Below are 21740 nucleotides of genomic sequence, written 5' to 3'. Positions count from 1 at the left end.
AAGTAAGAAAGTAAATAAGCAAGTACGTTTCAGTAACGATACATTCAAATAACAGGCTATACAAGGAAATAAAAAAAACTGCCTGTGATAGTCATCATTGATCAATCTACAGCTTTTCAACATGGTTTCCTTATCTTCCAAAGCCTTTTGGACGCGTCAGTTTTGAGATAACACAAAAAACAAGTCATGTTTTTTAATAGCTCTCCGTATTTCCTATAGGGCTGGGTGCGTAATGCATTTTGATTGTACTCTTTAGTCTCATTAATCCTTAAACTGTACCGCGCAAACACACACAGCGTCCTGGCAGATCAGATGGCTGAGATGCGATAGTCTGTTTAATCCTAATGACTTTTCCTCACACACGTTTAACATGAGCCTGGCTTTGTCACCCGGACACAGACAATAAAGCGCTCTCACTGCAGGCATGTCCCACAGCAACGCCACTGAATGTGTAATGTCACTTTACAGATTTATTTTAATTGGGAAGGGTTGACCGGTGGTGCATCAAAGTGATAGAAATGAGAGTTTTAAGCTCCTCCACAAATTAGGCCCACAATTATCACCAGCGGAAATGTATTATAGCAGATTTTGCACATTTTCAAGCCGTTCGAATTTCGTGGAATTGTTAGAAACATTCCGATTTGTGCAAGAACAGCGACTGGACTAATAATATTCCTCACATGCAGCCCTGAAAGAAGAGGAAATATGCCTAAATTGGAGATAACCACCGTAAAGTACACCTCTTTTCGATGACAGAAAGTACCTGCTGAGGGATATAAAAAGACGAGAATGGACAAATGACACCTATATTTTAGCACTTCAGAACTCTGAGTTTGTTCTGAATTTTCCATCCAAATTGGTATGATTCCTTTTGCTTTCTGAATATTTACATGATATATTATTTTTTTTTTGAGAGAAACGATGTCTTGTAAATATCAGTGATTTAATCTGAAATTGTAAGTTCCAATGGCTAATAGCTCCATGAAAGAAGCGGTTTCCCCTTAACTTAAAATGTATTTAGTTTATTTACTCATGTTGCGAGTGAGGAGGAATTAATAGCACATTTTTTCTTATATAATAATTCAAGTTTTCAGGCTAATCAGTGAGCACAGGCTGGTAAAAGTCAAACGCTGCAGCCTGCACTGTAGTGTTTCAGCTCGATCTGCGCCTTTCTAACCCCAACAGCGTTAATTAAGACAGAACTCCGTGGTTTGTTCGACCGCTCAAATCGTGCAGTCGTCCCGTTCCCTGAAGTAAACTTTCTTCTGCTCCGACGCCTCGACAGCGCCCAATGATAAGGCAGTGTGACGCGCATATGTCCGACATGTTTGTAAAATCCAAATCAGACATAGAAATATTGTGAAAACCTGACACGGCTCAACTTTTCTTGACAAGTTACAAATCAGGTAGAGCCAATTGACTTTATTCCCCGCCCACTTTTCCTCTTTTTGCTGTTACACTTCAGTTGGACTGGCATTACGGTCGAGCGTGAACTCCATGGAGAACGAGGGAGAAGTCTTACCACTAAAATATGCTATAAAGTAGATTGATTTGTGTAAAATATTCAATATTCATGTGTCCAACAAGTCAACAATGCACCGATTCTCTGAGCGGCCCGAAAGCGGCTTTTTATTCTGTGTAGAACTTATTTTCTCTTGAGGTTGGCAGCCCTGCGTTAACTAACACAACCAGATGAAGGATTACGTCGTACGGCGGCGCCCAGACGAGCTTCCGGAATACACTAAATAAGCAGAAGCAGTTGCTTGTCGGTTGTTGATTCCTACACCTTTTCTGCCTATTTGTGATGCAGCGCCATCTCAGGCGAGGGGGGTGTTACATCTATATTGGTTCAGTTCGTTAAAGCTGAAGTTTGGTGAGAACGAATTAAACAGAAAGAATGTTACTTTGAGTTCCCAATCGAACCACCTAAGTGGACTAACAGGTGTGAAAGCATCCTGAGAAACCTCATTACCGAAAAATAAAAACCCTTTTCAATGAGCAGAATGTCTACCATTTGCACATTTTCTCGACCTCTCTCCCCGCCATGCTGCAGCTGTCCTCCAAAATACAGCCTTCGATTCAGAAAACAAAAATCTAAAAGGAACTATTTCTTCTGATGATGCTTTATGGCAAAATGCTCTGCCTCTCTCAGGGAGCCAGAACTGTCCATCAAGACCTTATTTTAAACAACTGAAGTCGACACTTTCTGAATTCAGCTCATCGCATTCTTGCTGCATATTACGACCAAAAAGATTTCTGTTCTTCCCACTCCCGCTTGAGTTTACAGCAGTTCCTTGTACTCAGCTCTGATTGATAACAAACTGCTATAGCTTTAAGGAGTGGATTATATGGCTGCGTATGGCCCAACTTCAACCCGGCCCGGGACTGCGGCGGCGCTTCCCCATCTCCATGATATACGGTTTGTGACAGTCCTTCCCTCTGCCGCTCTGTCCCACTGGCCAACACACAGCCCCATCTAAGATATTGGATAATGCACAAGCAGCCATGTAAAGAGCAATAGATTATTCTATTCTCGGTGACAACGGAGAGAGGGGGAGGGCAGGCTAATTTAAGCAAACGCAGAAACGAGCGGAGGGAGGGAAGCTTTAATGGAGGAGAGTTTGCGAGGTTATGAGCAAACTGTCCAAGATTTTTAAAATATGTTGGGATGCTCTCGGATTAAGTAAATGGCCATGAGCTAATTCACTCCGCTCGCCCCGTGAAGGCATAAATCTCAGCGGAGCACTAATGAACTATTATGACGAATGCTGCGCTCTTCCTCCCACCTGACCTCCACCCTGACCTCCACCCTGACCTCCACCCTGAATCCATCACCTGGCTCTCTCTAGTTTTACTCCTAATGCTGAGGTTCTCAAACTGTGGGACAAGCACAAATATACGCAAAGGTAGAATATGAAAAGTGATATGAAAGAAGTGTTGTGCTAGTCATTTTTTTCCCTTCTATTAATCCATTCCAATTAGATTTTTTTATTATTTATTATCATCAATAATGTCAAACATTATTTTCATGAACATACACAAGACAGAATTTTAAATATTGCCACTTAACATAAAACATTTCTCTTGCCAAATGTGATGTTTTTACTGATAGAGGATTGGCTAGACCTCTTGATTAAAATTACCTCAATAATTGGCATATCTCACTCACTATTATGATTGATGAATTGCACATGCAGAAGTTAAGGTTAAGGTATTTCTTTGTCATCTTTATTTGACCCATGATCCTCGATCCCTTGCTTTGATTCTCCGTGACCTTCTTGCAGTGAAGAAAACTATTCAAGGTTAGATCAGACCTTGTTTTGTTGTAGTTTATTTTCTGGTTTTGTCACTGATTCAATCCTTGGACAAGATGATATTGTTGAACTCAGTCACTCCCTCGTGGTGAAAGCTTCTTCCACAGTCGCCCTGGGGCTGACTTACATTTGGCTGCTACTCTGTGCCAATGGCTTCTCCAAACATGGCACTCACACCTCTCAATTTAAAGGCACTTTCCAGAGCTGAGAACTTATAAATTGATTGAGTCGCCTACACTTTTTAACAGGTCTTCCGTAGTCGTCCGGCCTCTCTCCACCATATGGGACGGACACATGTATCTCTTCCTCCCACAGAGCGCTGGGACTCTCACTGCTGTGGCGTAGTTAGCAGTGCGGCTGCTGATGTATGGAGTGTAATAGCTAACAGCGTTTGTTGAGATTAATTGATACTAATGGCTAACACAGTTAGTGGTGAGTGATGGCTGCTCCTCCGCAGACACACTGGAGAACGAGACACAAATCAAGTTTCCACTGGGCCCACTGCAGAGCTGCATCCGTCTGTTTGGTCTGCTCCGGCGCAATCTCACAAATGGATTTCATGAACCCGCAATTTGGCTCTTCAGCTCAGATAGAGGGGGCTGTGGCGGAGTGATTAGTGCTATAGGCTTCCTTCTAGTCAGTCACCACAAGACATGCACGTGGGGACTGATACAAAGAGTAGCAGCTGTCGTTCTGTCGACTGTTTCTCTGCGGGACAAAAATAACTTGCATTTAATCTGCAGGGCCCTGTGCCAAAGGATTCTTTATCCTAAATATCTGTTCATGCCACAACCTCGAGTTGGACAGGATCATTTGTTTTTGTTTGTTTCTTGCACAGCCCGCCTAAAGTAATCTACTGGTTTAGGCTTCATGTTTTCCTCTTTCCTTTTTTGACCTGTTTAGGTTTGTATTAAACATAAAAAATATATACATGTGTGTGTGTGTGTGTGTCTGTGTGTGTGTGTGTGTGTGTGTGTGTGTGTGTGTGTGTGTGACTGAATGTGTTGTGGAGCTGCCATGTCTTTCCTGACAATAATTACAATAATAATCAGAAAAGGTTTATTGCCATTGTCAATGAACAAAATTCACAAACATAGGAACTTGCTTTGGTGATTCGGTGCAACAAACAACGATGAACAATAATAAAAACAAGATGTATAGAATCAAAAAGGGCATGCATTGAAGAAAAACAATTACTAATATAATTGGTAATTTAATATAAGATTTAAAGAAAAAATAGGTTTACTATGTACACAACATTTACGGGAGGTTCTGGTCCGGAAGGACCGTAGCCTCCAGCCTGAGGGGAGTGGCCTCCTGCCTGAGGGGAGTGGCCTCCTGCCTGAGGGGAGTGGCTCATAGTCCGTGTCCAGAGTGAGAAGGGTCGGCTGTGATCCGACCTGCACGTCCGTGAGCCCTGGAGACGTACAGGTCCTGCAGTGATGGAAGTCTGCAGTCGATCAACTTCTCAGCAGAGCAAACACCATGCACTGTAGTCTCTGTTTGTCCCTGGCTGTGGCTCCAGCGTACCACACTGTGATGGAGGAGGTGAGGATGGACTCATTGATGGCCGTGTAAAATTGCACCATCATCTGAAAATCACTAATTGCATATTTTTAAATCTTTTAATACAACATTTCCAAAAATATAATTGCCTTCTTCACAGATTTGAATTATATTTAATCCAGTTCCTAATTATTATTTTTGTTCCCATGCACTTTACTTCTCAATGCAGTAATTAGGTTTCTTGTTATGGATACGGCTGTCACATTCATGAACAAAATTGCATTTCAACATAAATTTAGTAAAAGTAGCCTTTTATATTGCATCTTTGCTTGTATAATGTATTCTACCAAGTTGCACAACTCCAATAAACCATAAGTCTAGAAAGGTTATATGATGACTGTTACACTGTTGTGACACATATTATTGTTATTTACAGCCGTGAAGACATTCTTATGTCTGTTTTTTGGGGGGGGGCTTTATCAGTTTGGGCCATTTACATTACTGATAGCCTTTATTGTCCTCCAGTGCCACTGGGGCAGCCTGTCAGGAGCAGTGGTCGCTGCAGTGGCCAGGAACCCATCTCCAGATCTTGAGCTTGGCATGGTCAGGATTATCGTTGCTGATAGATTTTTCCTATTGTGCATGTTTCGAGTTAATTGGGGGTGAAACATGCAAACTCCAAACAGAAAGGCCCGACCTGCCAGGTGAGAGTTCTAGTCGGCGTGCATGGCGGTGTGCATGGCGGCGTGCATGGCGGCGTGCATGGCGGCGTGCATGGCGGCGTGCATGGCGGCGTGCATGGCGGCGTGCATGGCGGCGTGCTTGGCGGCGTGCATGGCGATGGCGGCGTGCATGGCGGCGTGCTTGGCGGCGTGGATGGCGGCGTGGATGGCGGCGTGCATGGCGGCGTGCATGGCGGCGTGCATGGCGGCGTGCATGGCGGCGTGCATGGCGGCGTGCTTGGCGGCGTGGATGGCGGCGTGCATGGCGGTGTGCATGGCGGCGTGCATGGCGGCGTGCATGGCGGCGTGCATGGCGGCGTGCATGGCGGCGTGCATGGCGGCGTGCATGGCGGCGTGCATGGCGGCGTGCTTGGCGGCGTGGATGGCGGCGTGGATGGCGGCGTGCATGGCGGCGTGGATGGCGGCGTGGCACCGTGTAGAGTCATTCCTGATGGCAACATCTCCACTCAAATTTAGACACTTTATTTAATAGAATTGGTCTTGAATGGTAAATGTGGGTGATTTACTTTTACCCCTTCTCTTTGTGGACAAAATGTCACACTTGGAGCCTGGCCTAAGTGTGCTGTGCCATAACCACTCACAGTACACCTTCATCCATTCTATACAAATAAGTGAGTCTTGTGACGCTTGAGTCTGATTCTGACTCAGTGAAATAAGTCATGTGAAGAAACCAGTCATTTAAAAAAGACACAGAACCTGCATGTGTAGCAGTACAGCCTGCAGGCGGGCTCTATTGCTATTGGCTGATAGTGATGTCAACCACTCTTAAAAGCGCTTCCGTTCTTACTTTTTGCCCTCTGACCTCTCGCTCTGACTTCTGGTCTCCCGGTGTTTATGCCGCGCACACCACTCTCAGTACTTGTTGCCATGGGCCTGCACTTTCTGCGGCGACGCGCTCGCTCTGGGCCACCCGTTATGCCAGCTATCGTGCTATTGTCTGCCGTCTGTCCAGTCTTCCATCGCACTTGTCCAGCTACAACTGCAGATCTGAGCCATGGAGCTAGTGTGCACTGTCGCCTTGCCTTGCCTTCCCTTGCTGTACCTGACGTTCTGTTACACTGTTTGTGAATGACATGAGCGTTCAACAATGAACTGTGCTTAACTTATTCCAACTGTAATGTCCGTTCAGAAACCAACTTATTGACACTGTATTAATAAACATGTATTTTTGCTAACTTCAAGTCTCTGCCTATCAGCAACGAACCTACGTGGCTTATGTTTAGCTGGTCCTGGGCCAACTCCCAGGTGGAGTTGTTGGCTTTTATAAGCATTAGATGGTTTAGTCTGGTTTAGCCACTATGGACAAGAAGGGCTAAGCTGAACGACCCTCGGAATACCACACATGGCCAATCTTTTTTATTCACAACTTGTTTTTTTATACTGGTCAGGGACAGAAAAGAACTGAGCTACAATTAATCAGAACCAAAATGAAATATGTAAAATGTTTTTTGTGGTAGGAAATCATGTCCGGCCGCTTAAATTGGTTTTGTGTAACTTTGTACCATTGTCTCTGCTAATGACACCTCATCCATCCATGTCATACAGTTTAGTCAGAGGCTGGAGGTTTTGGAGAATGCCAGGCTATGCAGATGATTTACTTCCCCCTCCCCAGACACCACCTCTTGCTCTTCCAGAGGGAATCAGATGAGCCAAGATGTGATATTTACAAAGGAATAAAGTACACTGAACTAGGGATGTCACAATATCCAATTTTAGTGTTATGATTACTGAGAGGAATAAACATGATTTAATGATTATTCATGATTAGTGTGTGATCTGTAGTTTTCTTTTATTCCCATTGTCAAAGACACTATTTCTCAAGTTCGTGACTAGCTTTAGGAAATGTAACTTTCTGAATGACAAAATAAAGTTAATGTGACAAAAACAGCCAGTAAAATAAGTACAATGATGTATATTTGTAATATTGTATTGGTTCTTACGATTATATTGTGAGCTAAAAAATCATGATTATCAATCAATTTAATAATCTTGACATTCCTCTAAACACAGGGTTTATCAGATGCTGCAAATTCAGAGAAAAATCTACAGTGGTTGGATTTTGCTTTGCCAAAAAAGCATAATGTGCCACCAAGTCACGCGCCAGCTGATCAAAACACAACAAAAACCAATTGAACTACATTTTACCAAGCACAACAAAATTGTTCTAGTTGTTTTGGCAAATCCATAAATGAGATGGTTCAGAGGGACAGTGTGGTTAGACAGAACTTCATCAACAGCATCAATGAAAAGGTGCATTACGTAACTTTTCTGGTTGAGGGGTTCACCTAGATATCCTGCCGTATAACATTAAACCTATACATCTTGCATTCATTCAATTACAGATGTTTTATTGCTAAACAAACACGAGAAAATGAACTTGAAAAGCATGCTTTCTCACTGTGAACCGCCACAGATCTAACCATGACTAGGTGGCTTGCCTGTCTCCATGGAGATACTTTAATGCCATACTGGGAACATTCCAGGCAAATCAACATAATCACCATGGAGACGAGCAGGTGGCGGATCCTTCACCTGAAAATTTACACAGTGCACTTTTAATAGACAAAGAGTTTTTAGTGATACTAAAGTCCTACTCGGCTCGTTCCATTCACACTGGAAGGTTGTTCCTCTCGTCCTCTTACAGTGCTTTTTCCACATTAGCACTCGAATATATGAATACAGCAGATCAATAGTATCACAGCTCAACAGCCAAACTAACGTATGACCTCGACTGCCAAACTGAGCACGAGCGTATGCAGGCAATGAAGTGTTCAATTGATTTTCAGAAATATCAAGCGCTTGTGATTCCACCGCCAGGATTTAGATACAAAGCGGTTTTCAGGGTCTTTCGGAGGCATTTGGTGAGTTTTAGAAAATCTGAAATATTACTGAGCGTCACTGTCTGTATTTAGAGGCGCCCTTGATAAGATTTGTGGTGATTACTATGCATTGTCATTTTGGTGCCAAGTAATTCTCCGGAAGTGAGAAGACAATTAGTATCGCAGCGTAATTAACTTTAAAAAGTATTTTTACTGGTTATTATCAGTGAAGTTAAAATGGGGTGAATTTGGTCAAGGGGAAATAACGTAATGTTTTTCATTGCACTCAAATATATTTTGCTACTAAACTAATGCTACCATTTATTTGTTTGTTTGTGTTATCTATATATGTTATCTATATATTTATTTGATTTATTTAGCAGGGATATTGCTCAAACTGGGCAGAGGTAAAGTGACAGCAGGTTAACGGTGTCATTACATATAAAATACGTCTTAAAAAACAGACAAACACCAACAACAATCACCAGCACCTGATCACAGCTAAATACAAATCCACACATTTAAATATAAAAATCTACACATTTAAATATTTACAATTAGCATTTTTTCAACAGACACCAGATCACTAATGACTACAACCCGGATTGTCTTTAAGCTACTTCTTAAAGTGCATTTGACAGGTTGTAAGACAGATTTTACTGAAACGGAGTGATTATATTTTAGATTTTACCACAATTTTGTTTTTGTTTGACCCATGGCTCTATTAAAATATCGTTTGACCATTATGGTGAATTTCATAATGTTACTTCCTGGTTGGACATGAGCAGAAGTGACATTAGGCTTGTTTAAGCAGCCAAAATCTCCTCCTGGATGGTGGTGGAGAGCAGGCGGCTGAAGCCGAGGGGCAGAGAACCAGCCTGGAATCACTGAACTCTCCTCGAGCCAGAGAACAGCCTGACGGACTCAGATCATGCAACGTTATGGGAAGGACAGATCTACAGGGGCCGGTGCACAGGTGTCGTGGGGCCGTCCGCCTTCACCCGCCTTCACCGCCTTGCTCTGCTTAAGCAAGCCTAATCTGTTACCTAGCAACCATACAGTAAACAATAATTACACAATAGTTATGATTTCATTCATTCAATGAAGGTCACGGGTGACTGGAGCTTATCCCAGTTACTTTGGGCCTTAGGCGGGGTCCACTCTGGACAGGGGCCAGCTCGTCGCAGGGTTACCACAGAGACAAAGACACACAGACAATCATCACTCTCACATTCATTCACTAAGGCCTATTTACATTTGCCAATTTCCCAAACACATACGGTGGGAGGAAGCCGGAGAACCTGGAGACCGCGCACCCCTGACTGTGTCATTGTTTGATTATAACTGTTTCTGTTGTTGATTTTGGGTTTTGCAAAAATAAATTTCATTAAAAATAAGTGTGTTTGTAATTGGCAGCATAGAAATGTAATATTTTTTTCCAACAACAGAAAAACTATGTTAATAACCAAAAACTGATTGTTGTTTTTGTTTTTTTTAAACCTTACTCTTATTTTGAATGTATCATTAGTTTGGCAATTGTGAATGACACTGTAAGGCCCAAGACTTGTGTAACCTTCACACTTGCTTTCGTCCTAACTCAGTGGATGTAAAGTTAAACAGGTGGCAGGCAGCTCATATAGAAGCTCCTCTGACACTAAGATGGGAGTGATGAATATGCACAGGGCTGAATTCAATCTATCTTAATGTATTCACGCCCAGAGGGATGCAGGTTAACACCAGGCGTACAGCCAGATACAAGGGAGACACAGGTATGGAGTAAATGCTCTCACATGCACTGCTTTTCATGTTGTTTTTTTTTGTTCATTCAGTGGCTTTAACCCTTAGGAGAACCACACAATGTATTCATCCTGCACATACGAGATGGAGATGCCTGGAATGTTCTACAATACGGCATTGAAAATTGTAAATCTTCATGGAAACAAGCAGGTCACGTTACATGTCAGGGCTCTTGTTTATACGCTCACATTCTAAAATGTTGTGTTAATGTCTTTCAAGGTTAAGTGTGCGACCAATGAAAAGACAAGACAAAAGCTCTTCATAGATGAGGCAAAATGCGAAGTTTGTGGATGTGTGTGGACGTTTGTGGATGTGTGTGGACGTTTGTGGATGTGTGTGGACGTTTGTGGACGTTTGTGGACGTTTGTTGAAGTTCGCTGAAGTTTGCTGAAGTTTTTGGACGTTTGTGGACGTTTTTGGACGTTTTTTGGAAGTTTGTGGACGTTTGTGGAAGTTTGCTGAAGTTTGTGGACGTTTGTGGACGTTTTTGGAAGTTTGTGGACGTTTTGGGAAGTTTGTGGACTTTTGTTGAAGTTTGTGGAAGTTTGTGGACGTTTGTGGAAGTTTGTTGAAGTTTGTGGACGTTTGTTGAAGTTTGCTGAAGTTTGTGGACGTTTTTGGAAGTTTGTGGACTTTTGTTGAAGTTTGTGGACGTTTGTGGAAGTTTGTGGAACGTTGTGTCTTGTCCTCATTTACTTTAAGTTAGAGTTACACATAAAGTTTTTAAATTAGCCCTTAGAACTGTGGGGAGGTTTTTATGGGTTGTAAAGTGCACTACCACATTAAACACACCGGCATATTTTGAGTAAATTGACTTGGCCGCAAATTCAAATGATGAATTATTAAGGTAGCTTGGTGAACTGATGACCAACACTAAATCTGTGTCGAGTCTTTGAAGGGCGGGACAACATTTGAAACATATCAGTTTTTCAAATCATATCCAGGTGATGAAACATGTTGAGGCCGGGGTTAGCTGGTTTTAGATATAATGATAATAAAAATAAAGGCTGAATGGGGATATTTAGTTGTAATAATTGTGCTAATCGTGCAGCCCTTGTGCTTGGTTAGAAAATATCATCACCAGTATCATTGTAGTTATTTATTGATTTCATTTCAACATATATTACATTGAAAAATAATAAATACCGGCATGTTGTGTCACGTTTTAATTGCAATCCATCAATCATGGCAAATCTCTTTTATGTATTTTCCTTCAGCAGATAAAACTGACGGAGCATGATCCGAGTGCTAGTCAACACATAAAATAATAACCATTCATTCATTTTTGTCACATAAAAATAAATAATACAATTTGTTTGTTAGTAAAACGGTAAGAAAAATGGGCTTGTCAGATTTTTCATGCGGGTGGAAATTTACATTGTAGATTTATTGTTGACATGCCCTTTATTTTCTCTGCAAAACAGCGGAAAAAAACAACTAATGTGACAGCTACAAAGTGAAGTAAAGGTTGATGCCTTATTTTGATTGCAAAGATTTATTCAGATGCCTTTTGCCCGAAATCTAATCAGTTAAACCAACACGCTTTTGTCCACGGACATTCAAATCTCTGTCCTGTCCTCAGCTTCTCCCTGTTAATCGCCGAATGTGACTTGACAAGGATTTGAAGGAGCGCCCGCGGTCCCACCCCTCGGCCGCAATGACTCATCCAATATGGCCGACCCTCCATCAAATCGGGCCAACCACAAAAAGGGTTCACTCCGTCTTCCTATCAGTCCATCATGGCACCTCTTTGCCACGCGGTCGTAACTCTTGTTCGCGGGACGTCGGAGCGTCTCGCCTCTCCGCGCTCGGGACGGGACGCTGCGGTGGTCTGGGTGGGAGAATGTTCAAACGAAACATGCACTCGCAGACAAAAAAGTACGGTCAAATGTATGTCCTATGAATTCATTTTAGTCTATACGCTCTTAAGGGCTGTGCATTTTTTGGGGGGGGTTTGAATAAACAAAGATAAAAACATTTTTGTCTTTTTGTTATTGGAGGTCATAGAGATGTCATGGTTCAATAAACATCTGATTGAGCCTGAATATGGAATAGCTAAAAGAATATCCTGTCAACCTTTAGAGTGAATCGGTTTCTTCATTCATCCAAGTACCGTATTTTCCGGACTAATGTCGCATCTTTTTTCATATTTGAAAATCCGGGGTGCGACTTATACTTATATTTATACTTATACATTTATACTTTTACTCCGGAGCGACTTATATGTGATATTATTTGTTATTTTCACACTTGCAACCACATTTCATACTCCAGTGCAACTTGTATGTTTTTTTCGTCTCTATGATGCATTTTTTGGCTGGTGCGACTTATACTCCAGAGCGACTTATATGTGATATTATTTGTTATTTTCACACTTGCAACCGCATCTCATACTCCAGTGCAACTTGTATGTTTTTTTCTTCTCTATGATGCATTTTTTGGCTGGTGCGACTTATACTCCAGTGCGACTTATATTCCGGAAAATACAGTAACTTCTTCAGTTCTTCAGACAGGGATCAGCCTTAATTATCTCTCTGAAGGGACGAGCTAACTACACTGAAACAAAACCGCAGTAAAGCGTATCTGTTTGTTAGTTAAGTCTTTTGAACTCGTCATCTGAGTCACAAATCGTCATGAGAGTTGTTCAAGGCTCCGGTCTGCAGTGCGTCACCCTCTCAAAGCCCCGAACCATTCCTGTGGGTATTGTGATGGCAAAGGAGAAAGGGTGGTCTTATATTATCACCACCGTACACCCATTTTCAAGCCCTAACTCTCAAATCAAAACTAAAAGACTCGTTATTTTTGCAGAACCTAAAACACAATGATCAAATATTTAAACACAGATCACAATTGTAACACGTTATCTGCATGTTCACAGTCTGTCCACCTAAAAAACGGCACAATCTGATCCAGGACCAGTGACCAAACCCACATAACACATCAGAACACACAATAGAACACAACAAAACACACTTCCCATGTTTTTTGTATTATTTTTTTCATTTTTGACCTCTCAATCAATCGTCATGATGCGTTGTCGGTTATAGTTTGATAGTCTACTCTTTCTGAGACTGACAGCTCGGCTCAGGACGGCTCACTCACCCGTAGTCCCTGCGCTTTGACTCCGGGCTACACTTTAAACTCTCCCATGTTCATAACTTATATCATAACACGCGTTCCTTGATACATTTTACATTCGCACCTTCTTCCCGGGAGGTTCGAAATCCCATCAGCCCTCTCTGTCAGTGTCGCAGTTCCAATCCCTACCCCCATTAACATAATATTCCCATTCCCTTGCCTCCTCACTCCTCACTCGGCACGTTGGAATCAAAGTCCCGGCTCAGTCCCCTCCTCCTCTTCGACGTCTTATTGCTTCATGTATAGACGGCACCGAGTGACGGCGCGTCTATAGAAAAGTATGGATTACAGGGGAGCTCCAACGAGGAGGCTGACACATGACTGACACCGGCTCTAAAGCCCTATCCCAGGGAGACCGCTGTTTACTAAATCAAATGTATATCTGATATTTTTGGCAGCTGCTTTGTTGAATTGTGTACAGTTCAAAACGCTGGGAAAGATTTGTTGAAAAATCTGATTTTTTTAAGCATCACAATTACAGTGAATACATGGAAGATTGACAAACTTAATATAAAAACAATTAACCAGAAATAGAATATATAGAATAGTCATCAAAGAAGTAAATAATAATAATTGTGGGTAATAAATTAAGATATTCTTTTATTGTCCACACATGGGGAAATTTCGTTACAACACAGGTAGATACAGGGGGAAAGGACAGATAACTTATAGGAAGTTTAGTTTATTAATAGAAGAACTCTTATATAAACAAAACAAAAAACTCTTATTAACAAAACTCCTCTCATATCTTAAAAGGGAATGGAGGAAAAAAGATAAATAAATAAAATAGAATAAAAAGATGGGACAAGATCTAGTGCCACAAGATAAAATAAGATAACATTGCCACAACGTTGCACACAGATAATGATCTTGAGAGGGTTTTTTTCTCTATGACATCAATACTGGGGAGGTTTGAAAAAGCAGCGCTTCAATAACAGCAACATTTGATAATAAAATCAATCCGAAATTGTGTGTCCAAAGCTGTGAACTGACCCTCAAAATGCATTCATTATTACGGATTATGCACCCAATCATGAGTCTCCCTAATACTAGTAGAAATAAAAATGTTATCAATATGTGCACACTTTATGTATTCAATAGCAGACATATTCAAGAGGTGCTGTGACAAAATGTGAAATATTGACCCTAAATAAGTAAATACAACCGCATTTTTAAAGTGGACCATATTATGCGAAATCGACTTTGATGAGCTCTTTCAACCTGGTCATTCTTTTACCCAAAGTTGTATTTCGATTGATTCCTGCATGTTTGAATAATCCTGCAACTGAGGCTCGAGTGCGCTGAAAAAATGACAATGATTTGAAAAATGAAGACTGCAGCGTGAGACATGAAGAGTTCTAAAATGTCACGTAGAGACTTAAAAAATCCGCCGATTGTCACGGTGAAAATGAAGAGGCTTATCAGTTCTGCGGTTTCGAACAGGAAGTCAATGGACCCGTTTTACGACTGTATTACGAAGCTTATTTAGATCAATGTTTTAGTTTACAATGGACAAAATATCTAATGATAATTGACTTATCTTATACGTCAATCTTAGGTCTGTGAAAAAAGTGTGATATGTCTCCTTTAAATACTTTGAAATAAATGTAGATATTATCAAGTGACTTCTTCGTTTAAATCAATATAAAGTACTTCAATATAAAACGTACTGTATTTCATTGAGTTCAGTGTTGGCTGTAAACGTCTGTGAGCTTAGTTTTATTGCTACGTGGGCGGGCGCAGGAAGGACACTGGATGTGGCCTCGAGCAGAAGTCAACTTTATGCAAATGCAGCGCTGCGTCGCCGGGGAATTGGTTGAGGCACAAAACTCGCTCCTAATTACCCCCGTCGCACAGTTTAATCCCGGTAGAGCAAACCGGAGCACAGGAAAAAAACATTTTTATCACCGCCAGAAATTATTTTTGCACTTGATTGAGTTCATAAATTGACGTTAATGAAAACTCCCAGCCAACAGAAGCTTGGACAACTCAAATATGATCTTCCTGTTTCTGTTTCAAAATCATAGGAAGCACAATCATCAGCAATTACCTCAACAGTGCCAGGTTTTTATGGGACTCAGAGAGGGGCTCCATTTGGAACGCTTTTGTTTTGTTGTCACTCCACTCTCAGACCCGTTTCTCTGGCTGGTTCTTTGTCCGAGCAGTTTTTATTTTTGGGACATTTTATCCTGCGCTATTATGGACTGCGCTGCTGGAAATGCAAAATTACTCTTTGAAAAGGATCATGAGATTCCAAGATTTTTTTCATTTGTTTTAATCGGGACAAAACATACAAGCGACAATCAGCTCAAATACAGCCATTTCATTTTGGCATTTACTTTATCAAACTTTATAAAGCTCACAAGTCATTGTTTATATCCCACATACAATTTATTAGTGTTTTAGTACATTATGAATAACTGTATTGGCAAATATAGATGCTGTTATTATTGCTACTGTCGTTGTGTTTTTGGGCAAGACACTTCATCAACTAACTAAAAAAATATTGTTATTGTCATTATGTCACAATAATCGAAAAATAATACCGTGCATTGCCATTTGTGTCCCCATTTTCACTTATATCGATCAATCAATCAATCAGTGTTTATTTTTAGAGTACAATTTATACACAAGGAAATTCAAAGTGCTTCACACAACAGGAAAAAAAAGCATTAAAATCACAAAAACATGACAGAAATCCCCAAAATGTTTAAGACCCAAAACTAAAAGAGAAGAGTGTAAAGAAAATAATTTCATGTCATATGCGCAGCTAAACAAAACTGTTTTTAGCTTAGATTTGAACATTGTCAGAGTAGAACCTGTCTCACATCTTCAGGAAGATTTTAGCTGCATAAAACTGAAACGCAGATTCCCCATGTCCTGATTCTGGCACCAGCAGGAGGCCGGTCCATGTTTAGTCCTGACTCTGGCACCAGCAGGAGGCCGGTCCATGTTTAGTCCTGACTCTGGCACCAGCAGGAGGCCGGTCCATGTTTAGTCCTGATTCTGGCACCAGCAGGAGGCCGGTCCATGTTTAGTCCTGACTCTGGCACCAGCAGGAGGCCGGTCCATGTTTAGTCCTGACTCTGGCACCAGCAGGAGGCCGGTCCCTGTTTAGTCCTGACTCTGGCACCAGCAGGAGGCCGGTCCATGGTTAGTCCTGACTCTGGCACCAGCAGGAGGCCGGTCCATGTTTAGTCCTGACTCTGGCACCAGCAGGAGGCCGGTCCATGGTTAGTCCTGACTCTGGCACCAGCAGGAGGCCGGTCCATGTTTAGTCCTGACTCTGGCACCAGCAGGAGGCCGGTCCATGTTTAGTCCTGACTCTGGCACCAGCAGGAGGCCGGTCCATGTTTAGTCCTGACTCTGGGCACCAGCAGGAGGCCGGTCCATGTTTAGTCTTGACTCGGGGCACCAGCAGGAGGCCGGTTCATGTTTAGTCTTGACTCGGGGCACCAGCAGGAGGCCGGTCCATGTTTAGTCATGACTCTGGGCACCAGCAGGGCACCAGCAGGAGGCCGGTCCATGTTTAGTCCTGACTCTGGCACCAGCAGGAGGCCGGTCCATGTTTAGTCCTGACTCTGGCACCAGCAGGAGGCCGGTCTATGTTTAGTCCTGACTCTGGCACCAGCAGGAGGCCGGTCCATATTTAGTCCTGACTCTGGCACCAGCAGGAGGCCGGTCCATGTTTAGTCCTGACTCTGGCACCAGCAGGAGGCCGGTCCATGTTTAGTCCTGACTCTGGCACCAGCAGGAGGCCGGTCCATGTTTAGTCCTGACTCTGGCACCAGCAGGAGGCCGGTCCATATTTAGTCCTGACTCTGGCACCAGCAGGAGGCCGGTCCATGTTTAGTCCTGACTCTGGCACCAGCAGGAGGCCGGTCCATGTTTAGTCCTGACTCTGGCACCAGCAGGAGGCCGGTCCATGTTTAGTCCTGACTCTGGCACCAGCAGGAGGCCGGTCCATGTTTAGTCCTGACTCTGGCACCAGCAGGAGGCCGGTCCATGTTTTGTCCTGACTCTGGGCACCAGGAGGCCGGTCCCTGAGGTCCTCAGAGTCCGAGATGGTTCATATGGCACTAACATATCCAAGATGTACTTTGGTGCTAGGCCATGGAGAGACTTGTACACAAGCAGAGCTGCTTTAAAGTCTATTCTCTGAGCCACAGGGGCCAGTGCAGAGACCTGAGAACAGGACTAATGTGATGGTACTTCCTGGTTCTAGTCAGGACCCGAGCAGCAGCGTTCTGGATGTACTGCAGCTGTTTTACAGCTCGTTTGGAGAGACCAGTGAGCAGGCCGTTAAAGTAGTCTAATCTACTGGAGACAAATGAATGGGAAAGTCTCTCCAAATCTGATATAGACACTATACTTTTTATTTTGGCAATGTTTTTCAGATGATAAAAAGATGCGGATGTTATGGATTTTATTAAGTTTAAATCTGAATCTATTATTACTCCTAAATTTCTCTTGTTATTATATTCCCCGTGTTGCCACTCTCCCCTCAAATATTGATTCAGGCAAACCAATAAAAACTTCCCTTCGTCAAACTCACTGAGCACAACAGAGAATTCATGTTTGAAACTATAATTGATTATGTTCAGTGGACGGTCTTCACTTTGATGAGTCTATTCTAAAAAATATGAAGCTTGAAAATTGCAAATAATACCACAAAACCACTCAATGAAAAGATTGTTTTTCAGCAAACGTCCAACCAATGCTACGTTTCATTTTACTGTTTTATGTCCCAGACTGCACCAAAAACTGCTGTCAGTAAGATTTTTTGAAGACGTGGTTTAAAGCAATGTTAAAGGAACCCTTTTTTTTGTCTCAAGCTCCTCTTAAGTTTGTCTCACTAACACATGTACTTTTTACTAGCACAGCATAATAATGACATACTATGTTTTTTTACTCCAGGTATGTAGTGTTGAACTATAACATAAGTAGATCATCACTTTACAGTTTGTCCGTTGTAAACCTCAATACAGAACAGCTGAGTGATAGAAACATTTCCATTGACTTCCTGTTCAATCAAGCAGCAGATTTTTAATTACATGTTTTTATATTTACTCCATGTTGTACAGGTTAGAAACGTACGCGCTCGTAACATTTTAGAACCAGCATGTGTCACTCATGAATCGTATTAAATAAAATGAAATAAAAGATCACTAAGTACAGGGATGTGGGCGGGGATAGGGGTTAGGTGAAAACAGGAATTTTCTGAGCACGTTCTGAGTAGCAGGACAAACAGGAATCAATCAAAAATACAACTTCATGAAGAAGCACAGCTGAAAGAAGACTAAAAACTCATTAAAGTTGATTTTGCATAACAAAAACATAAAAAAATGTATCTCACAGAACATTTTTTATCCAAATCTCTTCCATTTCACTTTCAAAACCCAGAACCATTCCAAGTACCCTCAGCTCCTTGTGCACAGGCTGAGAAACAGTGGTCAAAGTAATGATTTTAGTCGACGTTGCTGAAGTGAAAAATTGCCTCTCCAAAGGTATTGCCAAGATGAGTATCACATCCAGATTCTCATATAGATTTTCTTGTGGCAAAACAAAGTAGGCACAAAGGGCATCAGATACACTTGATTTCCTTGTTCACAAATGCATGGCAATATTGCGAGAGTGAGTTGGTTTTGCAGATTATAAGAGAATAATTCTGGGGGGAGCGCATCTCTTTCCATCGGGAGAGACACGGGGCTGTGTGTGCTGCTGACTGATTGTTATGCTGGGCCCGTGTCACTGGACTGGTTGGGAGTGATGGAGGACTTACTTAACTCTATTCACCAAGGACGGCAAGAAGGGCCCACTGTGTCCTGTGGTGCGAACTGTGTCATAGAGCTGTGCAACACCGCCACCTGTCGGCAGCATGTGGCACTTCTCGCTGAAAGAGTCACTTAAACTTACACTGTTTTTTCTGATGCATTTCCCCTATTTTCTACTTTTACTCCTTTACTTTCCGTGTGTTTTACCTGGTCCAGTTCGTTCTGTGTTTCTGTGTGTGTTTTTCTTTCTTCTTTCTTTTCCCTTTCTGTTGTTGTTGTTGTTGTGGATTTATTTTTGTCTGTGTTTTTTCCCCTTTCTGTTGTTGTTGTTGTGGTGGATTTATTTTTGCCTGTGTTTTTTTCTTTTTTCCCCTTTCTGTTGTTGTTGTTATTGTGGATTTATTTTTGTCTGTGTTTTTTTTTTTTTTTCCCTTTCTGTTGTTGTTGTTGTTGTTATTGTGGATTTGTTTTTGTCTGTGTTTTTTCCTTTTTTTTCCTTCTGTTGTTGTTGTTGTGGATTTATTTTTGTCTGTGTGTTTTCTTTTTCCCCCTTTCTGTTGTTGTTGTTGTTGTTGTTGTTGTTGTTGTTGTTGTGGATTTATTTTTGTCTGTTTATTTTCTTTTTCCCCCTTTCTGTTGTTGTTGTTGTGGATTTATTTTTGTTTGTTTTTTTCTTTTTTCCCCTTTCTGTTGTTGTTGTTGTGGATTTATTTTTGTCTGTGTTCTTTTTTCCTTTCTGTTGTTGTTGTTGTTGTGGATTTATTTTTGTCTGTGTGTTTTCTTTTCCCCCCTTTCTGTTGTTGTTGTTGTTGTTGTTGTTGTTGTTGTTGTGGATTTATTTTTGTCTGTTTTTTTTTCTTTTTTCCCCTTTCTGTTGTTGTTGTTGTTATTGTGGATTTATTTTTGTCTGTGTTTTTTCCTTTTTTTCCCTTCTGTTGTTGTTGTTGTTGTTGTTGTTGTTGTTGTGGATTTATTTTTGTCTGTGTTTTTTCATTTTTCCCCTTTCTGTTGTTGTTGTTGTGGATTTATTTTTGTCTGTGTGTTTTCTTTTTCCCCCTTTCTGTTGTTGTTGTTGTTGTTGTTGTTGTGGGTTTATTTTTGTCTGTGTTTTTTCTTTTTCCCCTTTCTGTTGTTGTTGTTGTTGTTGTTGTGGTGGCTTGTTTTTGTTGCTCTATGTTCTAATAAAAAGATAAAATATTGAAACAACTCACTGACTTTAGAGGTGCACAATGGACATAACGTATAATGCAGAAGCTCAACATTTTAAATATTAACAAAGAGCAAATAAAATGCCAATAAAAAACTGAATAATAGTCGATTTTTCAAAATGTTTTGTTCTGCAACTAAAATGTACCGAAGACTGCAAATGCTTTAAAATACTATTAGAAAAGTAAGAGTGTTGTTACATCAGAAAACATATTACTCAAAAGTAGAGAAAGTATGGTATGCAGTACAATTTCTTCAAAATGTTAGTAAGTAAATAAGTAAATACCTAAATACAACAGATTTAAAGTTCATTGTCACATCTTGCGAGAGATTTCAGGCCTATTTCATTGTACAATTATTGCAATAATCATTTTTTTGAATTAGGACAGTGCATATTAATCAATGTGTCATCTGCAGCTTCAACATAAATATCATAATTCATACAACAGACTACATGACATTACAAGACATTAAACATTAAAGCTGACAGACGTCTAGTCCACAAATATAAGGCATTACAGAGAAAACTGAGATTATTCACAGTACAAGCAGCATTATTAACTTGGTAAAGACGTCACACTTTGATCGATCCGACTGTTGGAATGAGAGTTAATTCAATATTTCACTAGTTCTAGTTTTAGAACGCTGGCTTTTTCTCAACACGGCACCGAACGTGAAGAAGGAAGCTGTCCAAGTCAAAGGCCCTGAATTCTGAAAAGGCTGCACTCAGAGGCATTCAGCCAAAAGAAGAGGAAAATCAGGACTTCACCTCAAATCTGTCCGTCTCCATAGGCAACCCAAGTGCATATGCAAACGTGCTCCTTGAAGTAAACAAGCCGGATCACCATGAAATATACCAAACATAAAAGATCAAACCCGCTCACCAGGCCAGATGGTTACAAACAAAATTAGCATAATCGAAACTGTGGCTTAAGAGATAATAATACATATTTGTATAAACATAAAAGTAAAACGGTGCGCTTTCCACAATAGCATTTCACGGTTTGATTTGATATTGTGTCATCCCCACTCGTAATATGTTTTCTTTTCATTCCAATAACTCTTGTGAGCTGATGTGATGGATTATCACAGCGTCAAAATGGAATGATACATGTATTTCATGGGTGTCAACAAACAATTTCACTTTATTCATCTTTTACACACATTTGTTTTGCACCAGCGTCTCATTTACAGCGTTCAGTCAGAATAAGAAAAGCAATGAATAAATATAATCTCGAGCAAAATGGAGGATTAATCAGTTTGCGATGGGTTTAAAGTTGTTGCAAAGTGAGTTCAGGAGTTCTCTGGTGCAGGATTTCCTATTCGTCGGATCAATTTCACCAAATATTTCCACTGGAATCGTCTCTTAACCGTAAAGCAAAAGTTTAAAAATCCCCCTCAATAACCTGCACGCAATATCTCACACTGAAATACTGTTTATGC

Source organism: Eucyclogobius newberryi, unplaced genomic scaffold (assembly GCF_026437365.1).
Source record: "Eucyclogobius newberryi isolate DKJ021-1_F unplaced genomic scaffold, fEucNew1.0.hap1 SCAF_21, whole genome shotgun sequence".
Lineage (NCBI taxonomy): Eukaryota > Metazoa > Chordata > Actinopteri > Gobiiformes > Gobiidae > Eucyclogobius > Eucyclogobius newberryi.
This window is presented reverse-complemented; position numbering follows the sequence as displayed.